The sequence below is a fragment of the Ixodes scapularis genome, unplaced genomic scaffold (genome assembly GCF_016920785.2).
Source record: "Ixodes scapularis isolate PalLabHiFi unplaced genomic scaffold, ASM1692078v2 PGA_scaffold0__279_contigs__length_252992795, whole genome shotgun sequence".
In the NCBI taxonomy this organism is placed as follows: domain Eukaryota; kingdom Metazoa; phylum Arthropoda; class Arachnida; order Ixodida; family Ixodidae; genus Ixodes; species Ixodes scapularis.
The window spans coordinates 11,189,611-11,205,013 of NW_024609835.1; the positions used below are offsets into that span (position 1 = coordinate 11,189,611).

The 15,403-nt window shown below is 45.0% G+C and overlaps 1 pseudogene; it reads left to right on the forward strand.

The window, feature by feature from the left end:
- Positions 1–3,135: 3,135 nt before the first annotated feature.
- On the forward strand, positions 3,136–7,715 carry LOC115308314 (annotated as a pseudogene).
- The last annotated feature ends 7,688 nt before the right edge of the window (positions 7,716–15,403 follow it).

Sequence of the window (15,403 nt, forward strand, 5' to 3'; positions counted from 1 at the left end):
GTTTGTCTTGCAAGTAGCGTCAAATGCGCCAGTGCACGAGGCTCGTGTCTCGAGCGGCCCTTGAAAGCAAATGGCGGCGCAGCACTGAAATGAGCGGCTCTTGGAAGCGAATGGCGGCGGAGCACCCGCTCGTGGCACGTGTCTCGCGCGTTCCTACAACAATGGTTGGCGGTACTTGAAAGCGTGAATTTTATCAAGGGGCTTTAATCCAAGCAGCCGTGCAGCTCCCCGAGTGGCCGCTGAGGGAAAGAGGGCGGCGTTGCTTTCGCCATTTGCTCGCTTCTCAAGTACGGATCGGTGCCACTTTTCCAGAGCAGGCTCTATGGCAGTTTCCCAACTGAGTGGTTCTAGTAACCTTGGTTACGACCACTGCAAGTTACCGAGACATTCCTGCTTCGTACGCCGCGTTCCAAGTCACTCGGTGAATTGGCTGCTTTGCAAAGCCTATACGAAGAACGAGTGTATCGCATGGACATGATTGTAAACCTGAGACTGGGGCAGGAAGAGAACACAACAGAAGGTAGTAAAAGAGGAGGCAACGTCAAAAGAGGAGGCAACGTTGCCTCCTCTTTTACTACCTTCTGTTGTGTTGAGACGTTGCCTCCTCTTTTGCTACCTTCTGTTGTGTTCTCTTCCTGCCCCAGTCTCAGGTTTACAATCATGTCCAACTTACACCAGCTCGCCTGCACTCTGACTATTTTTTCGTTAAGTGTATCGCACTTTGCGGCCGCATCACGGCGTAAATCCCCGTTCTACTTTTGGAGTTAAACCAGCGCCTCTTGAAACCCTAATGCTTGTAAATTTCTCAACATGTATCCCCTCCTTGCAATAATGCCTCTTAGGCGCTGCGAGACAAACTGAATAAGAAAATAAGAAATAAAAATGTACGCCACGAAGATATGCTAAAAAAGCGAACATTTAAATTAAAGGCTGATTCAGCATCAGCATGCGAATGCATAGACAAAAATAATGTTGGCTACAAAAAAAAAAAAAAAAAAAAAAAAACGAGCCCTATTTTTTCATTATACGTTTATGAGAATCACTTAAACCTTCACGACTAGAGTCTAAATAACGGCGAGCTCTGAAAATCTGGCCTCTGGTCCAAAGTGCTGAGACGGAGCGTTCGGCGATTGCAAAGTTTGTTTTTTTACGGTGAAGATAAATCACAATATTTCTCGGAGACACCCGGTATATATTTGTTTGCAGTTCATTTGTGCCAAAGTTCTAGTTCTGAATGCTGCTAAACACGTTAAAAACTCGGTCGCCCACACATAAGTACGAAACTTTTTTTTTTTAAATGAAATATTGAATTAATTTTGCACCTGAAAGAGGTAAGTTGTTCATGGTGACACAACTTCTCGCAGTTGAAATTCAAAACCACTGTAGCATTTTGAAGTGAAATCAACTGAGGCATTTGATTAGGAATTATGTTTGAGATTTTTTCTATTCCATATTTAAAAAAAAAATCCTAATACTAATTACGCAGATGTCAAAACTGCATTGCATTTCTGACGTTCCAGTACCGGTTATCGTTATTTAGGAGTGCTTCCTGCTCGCACTACAGAGTGAAGACGCACTCCAAGAGGCCTGCGTTGTGTTCCTTGGAGGCGGACTCGAACTTTCCGAACACCTGTTTGTCCATGCGGTGTAAACGAACCTTTTTAGAGTGATTAACATCACCGAAGGCCTGGCCGCTGTTATGGCAGCGTTCTGGAGGTTCAATATAAAGTACACTAAAGGGTGCCTCAATACAGTATCTGCCATTGAAAGGCAATTGTGTCTCCTGCCGTCATGTTTATAACCTAGTAGTACAGCGATTGTGTATCAGAAACGTCATTGCCAGGTTAGCGGTTCTTCTTCTAACTTCAGCGGTGTTGACAGTTGTCTGGTGAGTAACTATTTTTTTTTTCTTGTAGGCGCGGGGTTTTGGGAGGGATTTTTTGTCATTTTGATTGCTTATGATTGTCTCTGATTTTTTTTTTTTCAATTTCTTCATTTTGAATGGCTTAATTTCTGTGTAAAATAGCCATAGGTTAGAGTCACCTTAGCGTACTCGTGGCAAAACTTAAGAAACAACCCCCTTTATCCAGGGATATTTCCACCTTTGCCGACGTAATCCATATGTTATGCAGAAAGTTCTGCTTTGGAATAGGGGCATCCGGGCCGTCCGATGGTACATGCGACTTTTAGTAAGAAATTCACCAAGTGCAGGGTTCTATAGCCCCTTTTTAATGAAGTAACCAGAGTACCCGAAAGTTACAGACATGACTGCTGGAAGTTACAAGTGCTGTCAGACGACCCAGATGCCGTTACTGCAGAACAGAACTATGTACAAGACATACGAATAACGTCGGGATGATATTACAGCGCAGCTAGAATCGGCGGTAACATATCACTCGAATATGTATTGCTCACATCATGTCGTGATGAAGCAGGAGACATCTTTATTGAACAGATAGGGTGTAACAAAAAGACAGCGAGAGTCCAGGCGAGCTGGTAATAGTTAATCAACTTCTGTAAAAGCCGAGACTGTGGTTAGGAAAAAGTAGAACGTGACACCGAGGGAAAAGTCGTTAGAAGAAAAAGAAATAGTAGGAGGGGTTAGTGGTCACATGGGCGACCAAAAGCGTCGTTTTGGTCGGCATTCAAAGGTTGCCCAAACGCTCATTGTGACCTCTTTGTTTTGAATAATTATGTTTTCGTCCACGGAATTAAGAGCAATGCCAGACTGGCAACTTTCATGGTTTTAGTTTAAGAGTGCGATGAATCCAAGCTTCCATTATGCTTTTTACGCACGCCACCGAAATTAGTTTGCCACTGATAATATGTAGCCAAGATTACAACTCGTGACGTCACAGCGAAGCGAATCCTGGCTGTGAAGTCACGAACGGAAGCCATAAGAGCGCGCAACCGAAACATTTTGACGCTAATAGCCTGCGAAAAAAAAGCGGTCTTTTGATTCTTTTATTTATTTATAATGTTTATGGACTAATCAATCAATTCCATTGCAGTGTCATTCGTCCCTCTTATAAATTTAGCGGTTTTTTATTGCTGAGTTTGCAGAACTGAATATAAATGTGTCTTGATTGAGAAACCGAAACTCGGTTGTGATTATTGGGTATGAAATATTACAGTATGTTAGTCGAGTGTGCGTCCTTTTTTAAAGAGACCGTGAAATTATTTTCAATTTCCTCCTTAGCTTTAATTCTCAACTCAAAAGCGAAATGAGAAATCACCTGATCGTAACGTGCTTGGGCACTCATGAGGTGATGATCCTAAGCTTCTACCGTGCTTTTTAAGCACGCCATGGAACTTGTCGTTCTCAAATGATGATAAGTGCCGTTACGGCACTCATTGCCCACGAACACGGATGCAAATATTCGTCGACGGATTGATTATGGACGTCCGAGGTACGCAGCGTTCAATGCTGGGTTCGGCTGACGTGGCACCGTGGATACATCAGAGTGAAAAGGAGCAGAGCTTTCAAAAGGGAAAAAGTACAAAAGAACCCGCGATATTTTTTTTTATTTTTTATTTTAGTATCGAAACGCGGGTCTTATGGTTTCTACATTCGTATACTAATTTTATTTTGGCGCACTAAGCGATATGCGATCAGTAAAATCCCAATTAATCCCAACCTAAATTTTATCTCATGGTCCTCTTGACGTTTCTGTGCAGTGCAACGTATGTACTGTGAAAAATGTTCCGGATCAAACAACCTTGGGTTCTGCCCAAATATCTGGGCATCATTGACTGACAAAGCAAACACCTCGACGAAACTGTTTTTTTGTTGTTGTTTTCTTTTTCAAAGGAAAGTGGAAGTACACGTATGATGCTTTGAACGTTATAACTTTTCTTTATAGGATCATACATTTCTTTCTTCTATCAAACTTTGTCTTTTAAAAAGCAAATAGAAACAGCGTTGTCGAGCAGTTCAGCGGCACACGACTCTTTGCATGTCACTTCTATCGTTAGAGCGCTCTCTAACAATCGAATAAATTAAATATCATGTGTAGCTCAAGTACTCTTCAAGGCTGTATGTATTTGCTTTCTTAAAAAGTTGACACAGTACAGAAAGGTAGGGCCCTATAAAGAACCAAACCAACGCTCCTTCATGAGGTGTCAAAACACCTATCAAAAAATAAGATAGAGACATTGGATAAATATCAGATTACACCGATATAGGTGTTTTAAAGTTTACTGTATAGTTTATAAAGAAGGTCCATAGCAAACCATAGGGAGCGTTTGCCATTTAATGGCGGACGCCTCTTGGGGATATTGGTTGCAGGTGCGCATGCGCTGAGTCGTCACATCGCGAAGAGGAAAGCAGGCGGAAAGGTAGGGATGTTTGCAGACAATCAACGGATTTCGAACCTCCTCGTAGCTCGTATTGCAAACGCTACCCATAAATCACGTGACCTCGAATTAGCAGTTGGAAACTCTCTTTAATATAGGCGTTGTAGTTTGAGATGGACGCTCTTTGCAACCTAAAGTCTCTAACATAAGGCTTATAGGATATCATCAGACGGAAATCGAGGAACAACTTCTTTTGACACTGCAAACACACCAGTCCCAGGCGCGTTCCAGAGGCGCCGTAGTCTGAAGTCTGACACCGCCTGCTAATCGTGCGAGCAAACGCGGGGAACCCTACAGCATCTGCTATTCTACCATCGCTTATCATCGTCTGAAACGCCCATAAAGGACCAACCACACGGACACGTTTTTCACGCGTTTCGTCGGCGTCCGCGTCTCTTCGCGTCAGCGGCAACGGACGGGAGCAAGAGCGCCCAACCCGCGTCGGTAGGGCGCTACGCGGTGTCGCCAGGTCGATTAGGCCTAAATCATCGTACAACCGGTGGCAACCACCCGTTCGCAGTGTATTGGTGCTGCAGAAAGAATTTTATTTAGAACTTAGAAACCTTTCATTTTAATTTTACGTCAAAGATCATTACCTATATCTCTATAGGAAAGGACTGGTACCCGCGGAAGTATCTATGTTTTTTGGATTCGTCAGACCGTCCTTCGGCCACGTCAAGCGGATTTCCAAGATACTGAGGTCTGAACTCTGGCGCCAAGTCCGGCCCTTCTATGACCTGTTGCGTGTCCTGTACTACACGTATTACACTGACTGTGTGGCTGAGGGCAACTTTCGGTCCTTTCGACGTCTAGCCCCGCAAACTACAGAGTTTTGGTGGCATTGCACCCTTCTTCGAGTGCCCAGGACAGCCGAGAAAAAGGCAACAGCCCCGGATGGTTTGATCGTGCTGGGCGACACCAGCATTCCAGCTCAAATATCCTCTTCCCTCAAGAAAGGACCGAAATTCAGCACCGAGCCAAAGATTCCAGCCCATGAGCTTCTTGCTCTTAATCGCCGAATGTCCAACAAGGCGGAGCAGGAAGACCGTGAACGATGTCTTCCTGATGGTGCTGACTGTCTTCTGCGAACGATGACCAGGAGTTCTCGCCGAGGCGGGGAATCGACTGATAGTGTGGTGACTTTTTTCAGGGAAAAAGGTCCTCGACTCTTACAAGCGGACAAAGAGGGCGGCTTCGTCGTTATGCCAATTATGTCGTACTACACCTGAGACTGCGGTAGAAGAAATCGGAAGAACTTTCAGTAGAAGGAACAGACACAGAGAACGTCTCTTTTTGAGACGTTCTCTGTGTCTGTTCCTTCTACTGAAAGTTTTTCCAATTTCTTCCACCGCAGTCTCAGGTGTAATACGACATGATTAGCTACCACCAGCTCGCCTGCACTCTCACCGTCTTTTCACTTGTCGTTATGCCGTCTGATATTTTCAAGGACTGTGCAGAAAAGGCCGTCATGAAGAACTTTGCCCTGGCTGACGTCAAACCGCTAAAGGTAAAGAAGACTGCTGTTTCTTTGTGTAAGAGCCTAGAGCTGCAAAAACTGGCAAAAACTGTCGGCGATTCGAAAAACGTTACTTTAAAGGCTTTTTTTAATGTGAAGACGCATAAGGAGGGTTTTCCGTTCCGAAGTATTGTTAGTGAGAAAGGTACTTGGCAACAGGAGGTCAGCAAATATCTGCTAAAACACCTTAATGGGCTTACTATGAATGACCCCTTCGCGACCAGGAACTCGTTGGACGTGATTGAAGAATTAAGAAGTAACAATTCTGTTGGTTACGCTTTTTCTATTGATGTAGAGGATTTGTTTTATTCAGTGCCGCATGAAGAAATGTACCGCTCTGTCATCGGGTGTATCGAAGCAAGTGGCGTGGTGGCTTTCCAGAATGCTTCTGGTATTCCTCTGGACAGCTTCATGGCATTACTGGAATTTTATCTGAGTAGCACGTTTGTGTCGTTCGATGACAAGCTGTTTATCCAGCGCAAAGACATTTGTATTGGGTCATGCGTCGCTCCGGTGATTTGTAACATTTTTTTGTCCGCTGTTGATCGTGAATTGAATCGTGTTTTAGACGCCGACAATGTTCTTAAGGTTTTTAGATACGTGGACGATTTTCTTGTACTTTTAAAAACTAACACCCCTGTGACGCACTGTGATACAGTACAAAGTATTCTGTCAGCTTTTGAACAACATGGGAAAGGTTTATTTTTTACTCGTGAGCTTCCTGACAACAATCATTTGCAGTTTTTAGATATTAACATCACCATCAACGAACGACGTGTGCTGGATGTATCGACCTCGCGCGCGGAAAGAGTTACTTCCTTTTGATTCAGCGCATTCAAAGACTGTTAAGAGAGCTATTGCAACTTCGTGCCTGGAGTCTGCACTGCTGAAGTCTTGTGACCATCAGGCGGATGCTAGTTTTAAATATCAAATTTCTAGACTGGAATTAGCTGGCTTCCCGTGTTCGGTCTTCATTTCTGTGGCGGAGACCGCCTTACAAAAAATGAAGGGGTTGAAAAGAAAGGTCCCAACGAGGCAGAGAACAAAAAGACCAGAGGTCATTCCGTACATACACAATGTTTCCCACAATCTGAAGAAAGTTGCAACCAAGTACGATGTTCCAGTTGTATTCTCTGCCCCAAAGAAGTTGGCTGGGTTGTGCGCCCGCATCTCTGATGAGGAGGCAAAAGCACCGCGTGACAAAAAACACGTCACCCCTTACGTGGACTGCACAGTGGGTGTGGTCAACGAAATCCCCCTGAGTTGTGGAAAGGTATAGACCTTTTCTGCTAGTGCGCCGCCATCTTGAATTGACGTCACTTCAAGTATGGGCGAAAACATTGTTTAGCCTTTGCCACGCCAATAGAAGGCATTTAGGATATAAGCGTAACCGTCACACTTTCTCGTTTTGCCTCCCCTTTATTTTTTTACTATTTGCAGGTTGAAACGTTGGATTATTTTTTCGTCGCCCATACCGGATACGCCTATTAGGTGGCTGGCGACGAGAGTACACAGAAAAGGTCTATACATTGGCCAGACGGGGCGGTACATCAATGACCGAGCACGGGAGCACGCATTATCAGTAAACAATAAATATGGCTCGCATTTGCCTATACATTGCAACACGTGTGGCTGTGTTCCGCGACTTCAGCAGATGCGGATACTAGGTAGAAGCCGAGAGACGGTCGCTCGAGAGCTATTGGAAGCTTTCTTTATCAAAAAAAGTGGGACGGCATGTGTCAGCGACACTTCTATTGTTCTTCATTGTAATGAATTTCAGTTTTTGAATGATCGGGTGAAAAATTAATCAACTTTTACGTGGTGCTGCTTTGCCTGTCGTGTGTATATATGTGTTCGATTTTCCAGAATAAAACTAGTTCAAAGTTGGCGCCTGTCCTGTTTACTTCTTGTCCTTATTAATTGTTTCTGTTGCGCTATTTTATATGTTTTACTAAGATGAACCAACTAGCCCAACAACGTACCTTATTAAAATGTCTAATGAGCTCTCAGTCCTACTTGTTGCGACGTAGCTCTTTCCGGTCTGTCTGTGCTGGAAAAAGCGGTGGAGAAACTGCATCGTGACGTCGCCGGTGGGAGGAGCCTAATCTCCATCGCCAACCAACTACATCGGAACAGAACTGCGCCGTGACGTGTCCGGTGACGTCGCCGAACAGTGGCGATTGAGTTGAAACTACATCGTTTCTTTTTCCCTACAGGGAATTTCGGAGAATCGCCGAGTGGGCTAGCGCAAACCAGCTCGGAGCACGTGGAGCGAAAGCTCGCGCCGCAGAACCCAGGGATCCTGGGTTCATTCCTCGCCCCTGCCCGTTTCGATCTGGATGAGCATCGACGGCGTGCGGTCGTGTATCACTACTGCGTGATGCACGTTAAAGAACCCGGCTAGCAGTCATGCTGCACTGGCTAAATTGCTTATCTACAGTGGGTAACAATGTCGCCACGTTCAGGCAGACTAATCTCCTGCTGTATAAACAACTAACGCCAAATTTTACTTTTTGACTTTGACTGCATTAGTGCAACATCTCTCGTGCTGCACGAGAAAAACAAATGTTCCTTCTGGGGTTAAATTTTCGGTAAAGTAGGAAGCAAAAAAAAAGAAAAGAATATTTCACTCAAGTTGGGTTTGTAGCAGAAGAGGAGGAAAAAGAAAATCAGTTGTTAGTCCCACGGTGTGTATGGTCTTTCTTTATGTTTATTCTAGTTCAGCTGGCCTTACCTGAAGTGGTTGCTTTAAAATAAAGTATATATCTCCCTCTCTCTCTACCTGGAGTATGAACGAATTAGCTCAACTTAAGCCTGTTACGGTTGCTTGCTTGACTTTTCGATCAGCCAAATCGCTTATATGGGGTGCACTCAAATGAAAACACAATCGTGTTAAATCGTGTAAGAGTATTTAGAATATTTATCGATCACGCCGCTGAGCCTGCATCGCTCGAAGAACTTCATTTTTGTGAGCGCCTTCTCTGCTTGAGTTTGTTCGAAACACAACCACTTCGATCCGAGACAATCGATCAGTGTTGGTGACATCACCAAGTACGCGACTCACAGTGCACTGGAGAACACCAATGTTTTAGTCACTCCCGACGGTTCCCTGGAAGCCGCCAGCGGCGTGCATCGTGCATCGTGACGACATTTTGACGTCACCGCCAACTGCATCATTTTACGAGCATAGCTCGAACTGCATAGGGAAAAACTACATTTCAACGTTATGTCACGTGACCCGAGAGAATAGCACGTGACCCGAGAGAATGATGCAGTTTTCTACATCATTTAGTTTGCGTTCCAGCATAGATAGACGGGACTCTGACGAAGCTGAGGATGTCACCTGCCACTCCAGGGATTGGAGACAGTTTCGTTTTCCGAACTTCTCTTTACTGTTACTGAGTAAAAACTTTATCACTTTAACACTAGCCGTAGCAGTAGCTTTTATATATATATATATGCTTTGACGTGAGTGTTAACACCGGACTACAATTTTAGCACACACCTATTTTTGGCGGGCTGCCTGATTCTATTTTAAATGCCATGCCAACTGGTTCCGGAAATGTATATTTTTTTGTTTTGTTTGTTCTAAGTACAATTCTGGCTTTCAAGCCGCTGGCCGATTCCAGAGCATTATTTTAAGATGGAGAATCGTAATTGTTTTTCCTTATCTCGCTCCAAAATGATTTGAAAACACGCAACCTATCAAGGTTCGGCAGCCGCGAATTTCCGGTTCCGTGTTTCCTTTTAAGCCCTCGCGGATCCGGCGAGTATTGCTAGAAAACGCCGCGTACACCCTAGCTTGCACGCAAATTCATTACGCGATGAAATTGCGCGCCAAGAAGTAGATTGCAGGAAGTTCATTTTCGTTTACAGTGAAAAACAAGTGTCTCTAAAAAAAGGCACTGGAAATGGGTTATGAAAAAGACGGGTGGTCAATTTTATTTCTCCAGCTGAAAGAGGAAAACATACATCAGCTATACAGAGCTGAAAATTAACAAATTAAAAAAAATCCTTCAAGAGACATTTCAACTTTGCCCTTACAAAAAATTTATATCTGGCCAGATCTGAAGATTTCAAATATGGCCATATCAAAAATTGACCACATATAACCTGATATCGTATATCTGGTTATATGTTCGCGTAGACGAATGTTGAGGCAACGTCCCGTCTGACCTATATATGAGTGACCGCATGAGAAAGGTATTTCATAAACGGTCCCCTGTGCACAGGACACGAACTTCATGATACGCTTGACGCGACATCCAAAAAGTTCTGGCTTACTTTTCCTGTCAGCACGCCTATTAACCACGTTTATAATCCTGCTCAGTTTGTTACGCGCTGAAAAAATTACGTTGACCCCATACCTCGAACCGACTCCCTTTAACCCGTGTGAAAGACGATGGCTGTAATTAATAACGGCGACGTTCTTTTTGTCTATCTTGGCTTTTTCTTTGTCAGGTTTTCTGGAATCATACTTGATATACCGAGTCACCTTACCGCAGACTGAAGTAATAACTGACTCGGGAAAATTAGAGTCTCTGAGTCTAGCGACCTGTACTGAGAAGCTTTTAGCATTTTAAAGCGTTAGAAAGATTTAAAAAAAGTAGGATTTCGGTTATTTTCAGGTTCAAAATAAAATATGTATCTTGTTACAGCTCTGTTCATGGCATGATGGTTGTTGCCTCAATTTTATGTGGTTCTAAGACTCTCTTTAAAAACGTAAAGCATTTCGTATGATCAAGTAAAAAAAATTAAGGAGTTAAAGGGGTCATGAAACAATTTTCCTTCTTCTTCCTCCTTAGCTTGAATCCTCAACTCAAATGCGAATTGTGAAATCACGTAGTCGTGACATTCCTTCAGCACCTGTGTCATGAGTCCTATCTTCCATCGTCCTTTTTATGCACACCATAGAACTTGTCATTCCCCAGTGACGATAAGTTCCGTCTGGGCACTCAATGGCCACGAACGCGAATCCAAATATTCGTCGACGGATTGATTGTTGACGAGCGCATACGTCCAAGTGACGCAGTTCTCGTGTCCAATGCGTGAGCTGGGCTCTGCTGACGTCAGTTTGGCGCCGGTGACGCGCTTTTGGAACCGCGGATTGATCATAGTGAAAAGGCGGAGAGCTTTCGAAGGCAAGAAGGTACAAACTAGTCCACTATATTTTCAAATGTTCGTACCGAAAAGCTGGCTTTTGACTTTCTAGCCTCTTTATTTTGGCCAACCAAACGATATGCGATTAGAAAAGTCCCAATTTAAAATCAATCATCCCAACCCAACCTTCGTTTCATGGGCCCTTTAAACTTGGAACGCGCAGTTCAAAAATACTTTCCGCTTACTTTTAAAGCTCGAAAGGGAAAACTTAATCGCGTCTTGCCTTTTCAAGTATTCGTCTTTGTTGCCTCACAGTCCGCTAGTGCTTTAAGTGGTGTTGTCTCTTCATACACCAGCCCTTGTTTGTTAACGAGCCGGTCTGCACAGACAAGCACTAGGCACTGCGCATACGCCTGATCCCGTTTTTCGGCGTGTGAAATGTCTCCCCTGCCACAGCCAGCGCCGCGGCTTCGGTGTGACGTCAGAAACACGAGTCTCTGTGCACTCCACGAAGTCAATTGACTGCCAAAATACACACAAAGGTGGAAATGCGGCCGTTAGCGAGTGTTGACTGTTTGAATCAAGCAGCTACGTGTCCCTTTACCAAACTCTCAGGCTGCTGTATTGATGGACCATTCTTGATGCCAATCCCAAAAGAGCTATATCATGTCGTAGACTTCGCCCAAGAAAATTAAACAAAGACTACAGCATGGAAAAAAAATGCGAACCTTTGAAATCGAAGGACAAAATCATGAAAAGGGGAGATCTTCCTCGTTGTATGGAAGGATGAATTTCCACCAGCTCCCTCGCGCTACTGTGTTCGAGTTAAAGGAGCACTTTATGCTTCATCCAAGCAGAAACATTCCAAGTGGCATGTCCAGGCGTTATGGTGCAGATTTAAAAAAGAATACGGGAGTAAATAGCAGAAATAGGGCCATATGTTCTTTTCTACAAGATATGGGTAGCATTGCATGCTGGTTTCCGTTACTGAAAAAAAACAGCGCACACTTTCAAAAGACTTCACAATCCGGGGCTTTAACCCCCCCCCCCCCCCCCCCCCCCATTCCCACAAAACTGCCCACAAAAAAATTGGCACCTCCCTCCCCCCCCCCCCCCAAAAAAAAAAGCGCGCCTAACATCCCCCCTTCCCTCTTCTCCCCTTTTCCTCTTCAATTCGTATTCACCAGCGGAGAAAAGAATCTGGTTCCCTTTTTGCTCTAGGGGATTAATCGCTTCATTCTTTCTAATAATTTCTCTACCACCTTCGGGCATCTCAGTAGTAAATTATGGCGGGACAACTTGAAAAACCAATTTATGTAGTCACTTTAAAGAACCAACGAAGCATGAGAAAAAAAAAAAAAACACGATCTGAAATTGAGGTTAGCAAGAGCATATAGCTTTGTGAACGTTCTGAAAACTCGAAGCGTTTCTGACGATGAGGAGCGCGGCAAAATTCTCTCGGTGCCGGCTAACCACTAAATGTCGGTTTTCTTTGGGACCTTCCGTGCGGCATCACGTATGGACCGAACACACTGTTTGCAGGGTTGTCGTACCTCGCCACTCGAATCCTGCCTCTGTGGGCTCAGTCTTAAGAAAGCATTTTAGTACTGGTGCAGCATAATCAATATTTGGTTAGTGCGAGCCCGAAAAGTGTTTGGTTTGCCAGCGGCTTGCTCTTTGTCACATCAAGTTGACACAGGCGCTTGGCGTAGCTGCTACACGCCTCTCTGTGACGCCTGCGCTCACGATCGCGAATAAATGCTGCTGATACTGCGACAAAAAGCGAGCCGTGGCTTCCTCATGCACGCACGTCGCTGGCAAAAAAAATAAAAGAATGTTAACACAAAAATATTGCTCTTTCTACTGCACATAAACAATCGCAAACTCTTCCTTATATCAAGATATATCTCCAGCCCAAATTTCATACTGATTAGAAATGAAGTATTTTCAAACCCGGAGGTCGGCTGCGACGGAGATCACGCCGAAGATTCATAGCAGCGGTCCCCTGATCCTCGGTAACCCTTTTACGTAAGCTTTACGACCGCCGGGTGGCTGTGTGGAAACAGCTGCCCGGTTAGGAATGATGATAAAATACGAGAAGCCTGAAAGATCATATTAGGAATAATTCTTCACTGCGTGAAACTCTTAAGGCCTGTTCACACATACAGCGGAGCGCTAAGTTAGCGCTACGTGAGCGCTCCAAGGAGCGCTCATGTGGCGCTTCCAGCGCGTGACTTCGTTCTAATATAGCGCGTGGTTAGCGCTTTAGTAGCACCTAGTAGCACCTTGTTAGCGCTCCAGTAGCGCCTTGTTAGCGCTCCAGTAGCGCCTTGTTAGCGCTTCAGTATATAGCGCCGTGTTAGCGCGTCATTAGCGCTTCTTGTACCGCGGTGCTGCGGATTAGCAGTGCATGCGGTTTCGGTTCCTGTGGTTGGGTGTGCATCAACAGCACCATGGCGGACATGTGGGATGCTGAAATAGAAATGCGACCGATGCTCTTACATACGCGATCAGTGCATATCTGTGTGGACGGCTTAACGCTCAGAAGAGCCTCCTGGGTGCGCGAAATCTTTCGCCACCGAGATACCGACGGGTACCTGGCGAACCTTGTTTCTAGGCTGAGGGACCGAGACACAGAGCTCTTTCGAAGGCGATTATTTTTACCTGCGTGTCCTTGAAACCAGCGTCACGCATATCGAATTGAAAGCTATGAGGTCGTACCTAATCATTTAGTCGCTCAGAGTCCATGACTCTGCCTGCCCGACCCTCTGCTTATAGAGCGGCTCTTTTACTTCCTCTTCTTTCAATGCCAAAGGAAAAACAACAACAAAGGAATCGCCGTGCACGTGCTATTCCGCAGCAGCAAGCACGGCACAAGGGGCGTGAGAGCGCTAACAGAGCGCTTCTGTAGCGCCTAACAGAGCGCTAACAAAGCGCTTCTGAAGCGCTAACAGAGCGCTACATCACGCGCCAGGAAGCGCCACATGAGCGCTCCTTCGAGCGCTCACGTAGCGCTAACTTAGCGCTCCGCTGTATGTGTGAACCGGCCTTTAGATGGTTTCTGCAGAGCTCATGTCAGCTTTTGAAAAATATCCCGGTAAAAGACACAATTTCTCGCACACACGCTCAAGGATCGCGTCACAAGGAATGTATTTCAAGATTGTTCAGCCTAACAGACCATATAATAAGAAACCAAATACAGGGCAGTCGGGCCCATGACCTCCACCAGCCGACGATCTTTTGCGTTATGGGACGTACGCCACGCGGTTGCTACGGATGTCAGTCATTGAGTCTGGCAAAATCAAGTGTGTAGTTTCGTACCTGCGCTTTGGACAGGTTTTATGATTATTCGGGCTCCCTAAAAAGAAGTGAACGTGATAGACATGTTTGTGTATGCATTCTTGGTGTTACCAGCGCAACAGTTCAAGAACTTCCGGTTTTCGCTGGACAGTTCCTTCGAGCCAGGGGTCGGCAACCCACGGCCCGTGGACCGTAAGCAGCCCGCGAGACAGTTTTATGCAGCCTCCGGCACGACATCAAAAAGCACCTTCCACTCCCCCCCCCCTTTGCCGCTTCCTCCCACAGACTCAAAGACCACACGGTAGTTTTGACCAATGCTTAGCTGTTATTAAAAGAAAAATCAAGGAAGTACGTAACAAGTAACGAAGTAACAAGAAGCTCGTTACTTGCCAATAAAATGGACGCGATACCCGACCTACGTTGTCTCAATATAAAACGAACGCATTACCGTTCCCGTTATCGATAAACAGTAACGCACGTTACTTTTGCCTTACTTTTTCAAATATGATGGAACACGTTTTATTGTTCTGACGGTACAGTATGCATAAGCGGCATATTTCAAGAAACATTATGTTCATGCAGAAACGGAACATAATTAATATTTTTTACGGTTTCACCTAAATGCTCACAAAAAAACCCAAAGAAAAGAGCAAAATACTCGAAAATTCACATAACTTGGCGTTTAAAAAAAAAAAAAAAAAAAAAATTGGAGTGCAGTTTTTTTTTATGTTTTCGGGATGGCTGAACGAGTTACGTAACCACGTTACCCGTTATTCAAAATAAGTAACGGAAGTACGCTACCCGTTACTGCTTTGAAAAAGTAACGAGGACTTTACTGCGTCGCCGAAAAGAGTAGTGTTACTAGTATCGTAGGTACTTGTAACACGTTAACACCAACACTGGCTTTGACCTCAAATGGGAATTGTCCGGCACCCCATACCTGGGAAGAAAACATCTTCACTTCGTTCTTGCCTCTTCTTCGACTGCCCCCCCCCCCCCCCCACCTCCCCTCCCTTTGCGACTGGTCGTTCAGCCCCCTCCTCGTCGACTTCGCGGCGACTCGGCCCGTCGTCGAAAAGGGTTGTCGACCCCTGCTTGAGGCAGATCCCCCCGCGAAGAAAAAGAAAACGC